We start from the raw sequence: 9,019 nt of genomic DNA, 5'->3' as shown, positions 1-9,019 counted from the left end.
TCAATAGAAAATATTAACCAACAGCTTATACCCCGAGGCTCTCTAAACAATAAATTTAGATGAAATAAGTATCTTTACATATATTATAATAATAATATAATAGTGAATGAAGGAGACTTGTTACTGAATAAAATGTCCAAATTAATTACAGTACATTTTACTCATTCTTTCTCTACAGTGTCTGGTGATTCTTCCCAAATAAGGGTAATCCTTTACCAAGATAATAATAAGAAGCAAATCTTCACATTTTCTGAGCTCTGTAAAGAAATATTTTTCAGGTAAATCTTTGTCAAAACAAAGGCATGGTGAACAAATATCCTCAAACAGTAGATTATCATACAGTATTTGAGTCTATGCAACTACCAGTGACATAGGAATTGTCTGATGGTGATTTTTTAATATACTGAAACTTTCTATGACAAAAAAATAATCACACATATACCAATTTGTTTAATATGCAATGTATGTTTACTGGGCTGTCATTCTCCATCTCCTTTTCTCCTTTTACACAATCTCTCACCCTTTTCCTACTTCCACGAATCTTTCTCTCTGCCCTGCAGAAATTATGAACTGCGATCAGAAAAATCACCTGTATCTTATACTTTTCTTCTGGTTAGTCTCTTTACCTTCTTGCTTTAACTGAAACTTGGCAATGCACTGAGAACACAACTTACCCTGCTCTTCCTCTCATAATCTATCTTGGCTGATTCCAGGTCTTTAGTGAAAAAATAAACAGGATGAACCTGGAATATCTTATCATACATGTAACAAAAAAAATAACAGACACCCATGGTTATGTTAAAAGGACTCAGGAGATAACTTAAAGAGGCTCCCAGTGGTCAAAGATAGGAAAATTTGAGCATCATTAAGAGTAATACCGCCAATGGGCTGAAGCACAACAAATATGTTTAAATCTGTGAGTTCATAGTTATACTAAAAATAATTGGCAGATGCTAGGGAATCATATTATTTTGAAAACATGATTTTGAAAATAATCATGCATTTGCATGAACTATACCACTATTATGCTAAATATTAGATGAGGGGAAATTTCTGTTTATAAAAATGTTCTAAGGGATTTCCACTCTCAGCCATGCATGATAAAGTAGCTGGTGTTGAACTAACCCTTCTGCCAAAAACAACTATAAAGGCCGGATGACATATATAAATCAACTGTTTGAAGGCATTGGCAAAAAATCAGTATAGGCAGGACTTTCTCAGTCCCTCAGAGAAGGAAAGCACATATGGTGAGCTCTGCATTCATGCTATGGCTATTTTCTGTGGGCATTTTTCAAATTGTGATGAAGGGGAATATAGCTCAAATTGAAAGTGACAGTCTTAATGGACTGAGGAGAAAGAGGCTTGGGTTCAGAGCTGCCAAAAGAGCTTGGAATTGAGCCTCAAAATCTCAGACAGGAAATAAATTGAGAGATAGATACAAAAATTTGCATGCAAATTCCCCTCAACTCATGTTAATGTTTCATGGTGTGAAAATATGACAACACTAGTACAAATGGTGGCAGGTGGGTAAATGGAGTTAAACTGTTAATGATTCGTAGACAGTAATTGGTAAAGTTATTCATTTAAGATAGACTGCAATAAGATATGGAGATATATACATATACGTACATATATAGTAATTGTATGAAAAGTACTAAAAGAATCATTTTTTAAATGTATAACTAAAAAACTTATAGAGGGAAAATGGAATAATAAATGATACCTAATTAATCTAAAATAATTCATAAAATGAAAAGTAAAGGATCAAGGGCAAATAGGATACATAGAAAACAAACAGCACATTGATAGACTTAAAACCAACTATGTCAGTAGTTATATGAGATATAAATGGACCAAAGACTTTAATTAAAAGACCAAGACTATCAGACTGAAATTTAAAAAAAGATTCCACTTTATCCTGTTTGAAAGAGACATACTTTAAATAAAAAGACACAGAAAACTTGAAAGTAAAGGAATAGAAAAATATATACCATGAAAAAACTAAATAAAAGAAAGCCAGTATAACTTTATCAATATCAAGCAAAGTAGACCTAAAGAAAAGTAATACTAGAAAGAGTCACATTTCAAAATGATAAAAGAAAGCACTAAATAGGAAAATAAAACATTCCTAAATTTGTATTACTTAATATTGTATAGAACAAATCCACAATCATACTTTGAAATGTTATAATAATTAACAAAGCAGGCAAAAAATTCAAAAAATCACAATATAGAAACTTTAAACATGATCAAATTGACCTTAACCTAATTGACAGATAACACTGCAGCCAACAACTGCAAAGTACACATACTTTTCAAATGCACTTAGACATTTAACAAAATAGACCAAAGCAAATATCAACAAATTGAAATCATTTGAGTATGTTCTCTGACCAGGGTGGGATTAAACTAAAGGGCAATGACATAAAGATAACTAGAAAAATTCCTAAATGTTTGGAATCATAGTTAGCAATACAATTCTAAATAACCTATAAGTAAGAGGAAAGAATTGCAATGGAAATCAGAAATACAGTACAAGTTCTTAAAAATTGCTTTCATAAATTGATTTGTTATTAAATTACACATTTTATAAAACAGCTTTTGGAAAACTTTTAAGGAATCTTACGGACTTGCTCCATTTCTCCAATCTAAAAGTGACTTTTTCTCATCTACCATTCCAGCAATTATTAGACTTACATGTATAAAGAACAGTTGAGGGTTATCTGAGATTTTTCTCTACTTGCTACCTAACAATTAGCCTACCACAGTTTTAAGGATGCTAGTGGGAGACACAAGAGTCCTGGGTCAGAGCTAAAGAACTTTATTTCTCACAGCACAGCAGGCAGCATGAGCTTCAAGTTTTCATTGGTTTTCCTGCCTTCCAAACCCCACAGGTGTGATACAAGCAGCTCAGGAGGATGCAGCTCATTAGGGTGGCCATGTCTCCCATTTGCCTAAGACTGAGGGGTTTCCTGGTATTCAGGACTCTCTGTGCTGTAATCAGGAAAGTTTCAGGCAAAGTAGGACAAGTTGGTCACCTTGTACACACAAGGTTTGTATCAGCGCTGAGGCACCTTGAACTTAGGAAACACCAAACTTTTAAAGGGGACTGCCAGCAAACCTGCCCATCCTTTGCTCTGGAAAGAGACCTTATCTGAATTATCCTGGACGTCAAGCAAACCTGTCCTTTGCCTTGGAGAGAGACACAATTTTTATCTTCCAAAGCTGTTTGCCGTGCATACACTTGAAAAGATAGTCTACAACAAAAGCTTTCAATGTGTTGGCTCAAAAGATGTGCATAAATGCAAAGGATCTCTGGAGAATTATCTCCCAAGAATATTTTTATCAAATTACAGTACAATTTTAGTACAAACATCTCTGTATTAATCTGTAGCCTGGCTTTGAAGATGAAAAGTCCATACTCTTCCATACTTTGACCAAGTTTCCTTTGTTAATAGCCCAATACAAAATATTTGCTCATTATTTTTTAATAGAAAGTTTGTGATAAAGGCACCTGAGTGTACGGAAAGAGATGATCTCTCAAGAATAAGTTGCTGTTTTATCTCAGTACCAAAGATTTAATAATACAGAAAAAGAAATTATATTTCTACTGTTTCAGTCATCTAAGGATATACTTACTAAATCCTTCTCTTGGCATCTACCAAAAGAGGTCAAGGCCAATGAATAAGTCAAGGGAATTTAGGGGTGGGAAGGAGTAAATAAGAAAAAAAAAACAGAAAAACTGTGTTCCTTTTGGTGAATTAAGTATATACTAGGAGATTGAACTACCCTGGACTTTATGGAAATTTGTGCAATCAATTTCCCTGGATTTCATCAGCCTGTAGCTTCTAGTGGCTCAAATTAAATATAACAATACAAATTTCACTAGTTTTTTACCCCCACCATGCTCTCTGTGCTCCATCATTTACCACTGGGCATCCACTGCATACCACCAGGTCTCTGGGGCACTGGGGCCTCCCACCACAGCAAAGGCCTGGGCCCCACAGGATACAAAGCCTCATCCTATTGTGTCACTGCATTAGCTCTCTACTGTTGCATAGCAAGTGACCACAAATGTAGTGACTGAAAACAACAAAAATTATCTCACACTTCTGTAAGTCTGAAGTCTAGCATAGCTCAACTGGGTTCTCAGCTTAAGGTCTTTCAAGGTTGAAATAAGGTGTCCACTGAGTAGGCCTTTTTTGTCTGGAGGTCCTAGGAATAAATCTGCTTCCAAACTCATTCAAGTTGTTGACTAAATATGGAGTGAGGTCCATGTGTCTTTGCTGGCTGTCAACCAAGGGTCACTCTCAGCTCTTTAAGGCCATCTGCATTCCTTGGCACAAGCCAGCAACAGTGCATCAAATCCCCTAATGCTCTAAATCTCTGACTTCCTCTTCTGATCCTACCTACAGAAAACTCGCTCCCTTTAAAGGCTCATCTGACTGAATCGGGCCCACCTGGATAATCGCCATACTTTTAAGGTTGTCAGGTTTTAGTCTGAAATGTTGATTCTAAGCATGCTCATGCCCAAAGAAAGACCAGACACCCCAAAGCAAGGCAAGCACGAAAATGAGGTTTATTGAGGAGAGAGATGGGATTATAGAGCAAGAACAAGATATAGGTTTACAGAGCATGATACATATGTCACAGATGATGACTGGACCCATTGTTGCAGCAAAGGGAGAGCCAAAGGAAGTGCAAAAAGAGAGCCTGGTTATGGTCTGCACCTTGTTTTGTAGTGCCCAGATTGGGACCTCCCTCGTGGCTCAGATGTCACCATGGAACCACTGTGACTGGACAGTTGGGAGTTACATGACCTGAATCTTACTGCACATGCAGATCTCCCATGAGCCTCTCTGAAAGCCCCTGGGGATGAATTTCAGCAGCACCCACTTTCTTCCCTAGGGGTCTCAGAATCCCTCACTATCTATCTAACAAAGGCAATTAATTTGGGACTTTAATTACATCTGCAAAATTCCTTCAGAGAAGTACCTAGATTGGTGTTTGAATGATAAACCAGAAGTAGGAAATCTTGGAGTGTAGGAGTCCATCTTTAGAATTCCTGCCTACCACAATTACCACATGGAGAAGAGCTTTTGTCACCTCTGCTTCCCACTGCTGTAGAGCACTCCAATAAAACACTATTTTTGCATCTATATGTGAGAGTTTTCAGAAAAATCAGACCCATTGCTCTCAATAGGATTTAAACCTAAATCCAGTGGGGTCTTTGCTACAAGTCAAATGAAAGTGCAAATTTTTATACTATATTCAGAATAACACATCTGCCCATATAACTAAGGCTTTGTCACAGGGTCAAACTCCTTCCTTAGATCAAACGCTTTCTCAAAAATCACAGTCCTTCAGGAAAAGTCTTTTGGGGAAATGGCCTTACCAGAACACTAGGCATGCCCAGACATGTCTGAATTCTAGTTTAGGCTACAGCCTCTTGCTACATTTACATACTATTCATATGCAATCTCCAAGCTTCTTGCCTATCAGGACATCCAACTCATGGAGCTGTTGCTCTGAACAGAGAATGTTTCTTACTGAACAGTCTGACTTGTTTTACAAATGGGACTTCTGCTTCCCTAGTTTCCATGCTTCCTCAAAAAACAAGCCTCAGAGTTTTTGTGCTTGCAAAGGCTAAGGGCAAAACACCAATTAACCAAACACATTTCCAGAAAGAACATGTAAAGAAATATTCAGTGTTCTTTCTGCAAGAAGGTCTGTAGGTCCACAATCAAGTAGAAAATGAGGCCTTATTTTCTAAGTATAGAATAGAGAATAGAGAATCAAAGCAGGAGTGTCATTTGCACTATGAGAAGGAATGATTTTGTCCTCTGCTTTTACTTTTTTCATCAGTTTGCTCTAAAAACACAGACAGCCCAGTTGTGAACTGATTGAATTCAGGAGGGAGACAGAAACATAAGGGGGAAAGTTCAAGGCCACCAACCAATCATTAGTGTTTTTGACTTTGATTGGTAATAGGTGTCAGGTAAAAATCACCCTTGCCAGAAAGTTGCTCCAAAAAGCAGGACATAGCCCTAGTACTCAAGCTACATAATATGTGTCCTGGGTTTTTTTCAAAGTCTAAGATCCATATAATTCTGTTCATTCTTTGACAAAAAAAAAAAACAAAAATTCTATCTTGTGTCTTCACTTCTGAAAAAAAAAATGTGGAGAATAGCAGAGTAGATTGGGCAATGTATTATATGTTTTTAGGGAGTTGTTTCATTAAACCAACCATTCAACAGACAGTTGATAAAATGAACCAACAAAGGCAATGAGGAATTTAATTTCAGAATTTTATTTTCCTTTTATAAGTCTCCAGATTATTTATGTGGGAGAGAATGATGCATGTGAAGAGAGATATCTTCCAGGTTTATATTATACTCCCCCTCACAACTAATGAAGGATTCTGAGCAAGAATCTGGTTATGTGTTTGTTTATGTTTAACCCAGGAAAAATGACAGAATCTCCTATAAGATTCTAAGTCTGAGGTCTCAAATTAGAAAAAAAATAATAAAGTAGATAGACACATGGCAAAAAGGGGAGACTATTTTCTGTCCATGGGTAATTAAGGTAATAAAGTGGACTTTTACAAGAAGAAAGTTGAATTCAAATATAAATTGGCAGACACATATGTATATATAAATCATTTCCATATTTATACTTAGCCATGGCTTCCAAAAAATATATTCAAGTATTAAAATTCAGGTAAAATGAGAAAAAAACAACCTGAATCACTTGAGTCTTAGACTTTGTTAGCCATAAAGATGTAAATAGTGCTATAAAATGTGATTTCTGAATACTACATAAAGAGCTTTGGGATGGAACAGTAAGTATTGGTATTTGAAGTCAAGTAAACTCACATTTGATGCTTAATTCTGCCCTTTAATGGCTGTGTGGCCATAACCAATTTCCTTAACTTCTCTGAGCCTCGCTTTTCTTAGGTCCACGCTCTTGGCAGATTGTTGTCCTAATTCTTTGGCTCCTTGCTTGGAAAAGTCACAAGCAAGGGCCGGTGGGACAGAATGACCAGAGACAGGAAATAATTCCACACAGACAGCTTTTATCGCAGAAAATAAGGGAGCTATACAAAGTGACAGTACATTCCAGAGAGGAACAGGTCAGTCTCCACGACTGGAGAAAAACGTTAAAGACGTTAAGGACTATGAGGTGGTTTCCTTTTATTGGCCTGGTCCAGGGGAGGGATTACGGGGGGTGTGAAATGTTACCAGATGATTGATATACATGATTGGCTGGTGTTCTTATGACAAAGTTGCAGCTCCACAGGTGTGTGTGCCTCAAGCCTCAAGTTCCTGCACCTTGCTGTTGTTAGCTGCACTTTCCTGCAATCCCTTCCCCGGTTTCTCCACCCCTAGGAACTGCCCTCCTGGCCTATACCTGCCACCTGCAGATTTGGTCCCTGCCTGACAACTTTCTTTGCCTATAAGGTGTAAATAGCACCTTGTTTTTGTACTGCATATGTCTTGCATGGCTTCCCTTCATTCCTCCTGTTCTTAAATAACGTGGCAGAGACTGACCACATATTTCCCAAACCTGCTTCTTATTTCTGGGCCAACAGCTAAATTACATTTTCCAGCAGCCACGCATCTAGGTGGCCCACTTGATGTGCCTCTCAAACAGAACATAAGCAGAGTGATGTGTCTCATCCAGTCCAGGGTGGTTTCTTTTTCCCTCACAAGGAAATCTTCGAGGCCACATATTGAAGATGGTGGAGATACCACATAGAAAGCCTAGATCCTTGGGTTGCCATCTAGAAGAGAGCTGCCTGACCAGGAACATCTGTAATTGACTCTGCCTAAGTGGAAAATAAATATATATAATAATAAGCCACTGAGATTTTGAGGTTGTTTGTTACAGCAGTATTATTTACCCTGCCACAGAAATCGGTACTTCAAAGTGGCACATTGCTATAATAAAAACTTGAAATATGTGTCACTAGCTTGGCAGTTGGGCAGTTGGGAGCAAGAACACAAAGATAATAGGCAGAGTGTCTAGAGAGTCATGTTATACAGTGACACAATGTCTGGCAAAATTGTCATCTGCTATAAAACGAAAGGCACACTACGTATCTACTTAGCAAGCAGACTTAGGGGAAGAGGTTGGAAAAGAGAGTTAATAGTGTGTGTTGGTTGTTACTGACCGCTGGCAGCAAGGTGTTACAAGAAAGAAATGAGGTTGGGAAAGGACTGGCCGGTTTGGAAAAAGAAATTAAAGGGAAAAAGGACAGTACAGAAAGTCAAGGGCTTTCTGTAAGTGGGAAACTCAACTATTTTTGAACTCCAAATCGTAGAAGATTAGATTTAAAAAGAGCGCTAAAGCCTAATGGGAAGCCTAGTGCCCCATTGAACAGAATGACTCAGCTTTCCAGCAAAAATCATACTGAAACTGTGGTTTTCCCACTCTAGCCTGATAACTCCAGGGTTGCCACCATTAAGCTGAGTGTGTAAGACATGGAGTTGAGGAAGCGAAGAAAAAGCACACTTAACAAACAACTATACGTAAGAATGCACTCCGAGTTTGGTAAACACATGGAAATGACTAAATAGGTAGAAAGCTACTAAATTTTTGAGAGAAATACATTGCAAAGTACCAGCAATCTGAAATAAAGAAGTTTGACTTCTGAAACTTACAAAAAGTTTGAGTTTCCAACTTCCATGAGCAGGTAAAGTTCTGAAAGCCGTGTAACACTCAAAGAGAGTTTGGAAAGTAATGAACTTGGAAGAACATGCTAGAGGGCAAAGCCAGGGGCCACAGAAAGCAACAGATAAGGGAGATACTCTGGGACAGTAGAAATTTGCAGCCAATCAAAGGATTTCTCCCACTCCAGAATACAAATCCTCACAATGTGTGCTAAGTGGGATTTTAAAATTGCCATAGCCTGATGATTTTTTTCCTATGCCTTCCATTCTACTAATTTTTAATGAGAATATTTACAGGGAATATGTCCTGTCTTTGTTCTACTACTGAGTGTTGAGCGTGGAGGGTA

Source organism: Lemur catta, chromosome 1 (genome assembly GCF_020740605.2).
Source record: "Lemur catta isolate mLemCat1 chromosome 1, mLemCat1.pri, whole genome shotgun sequence".
In the NCBI taxonomy this organism is placed as follows: Eukaryota; Metazoa; Chordata; class Mammalia; order Primates; family Lemuridae; genus Lemur; species Lemur catta.
The sequence above is the reverse complement of the archived record's forward strand: the minus strand, read 5'-3'. Positions refer to the sequence as shown.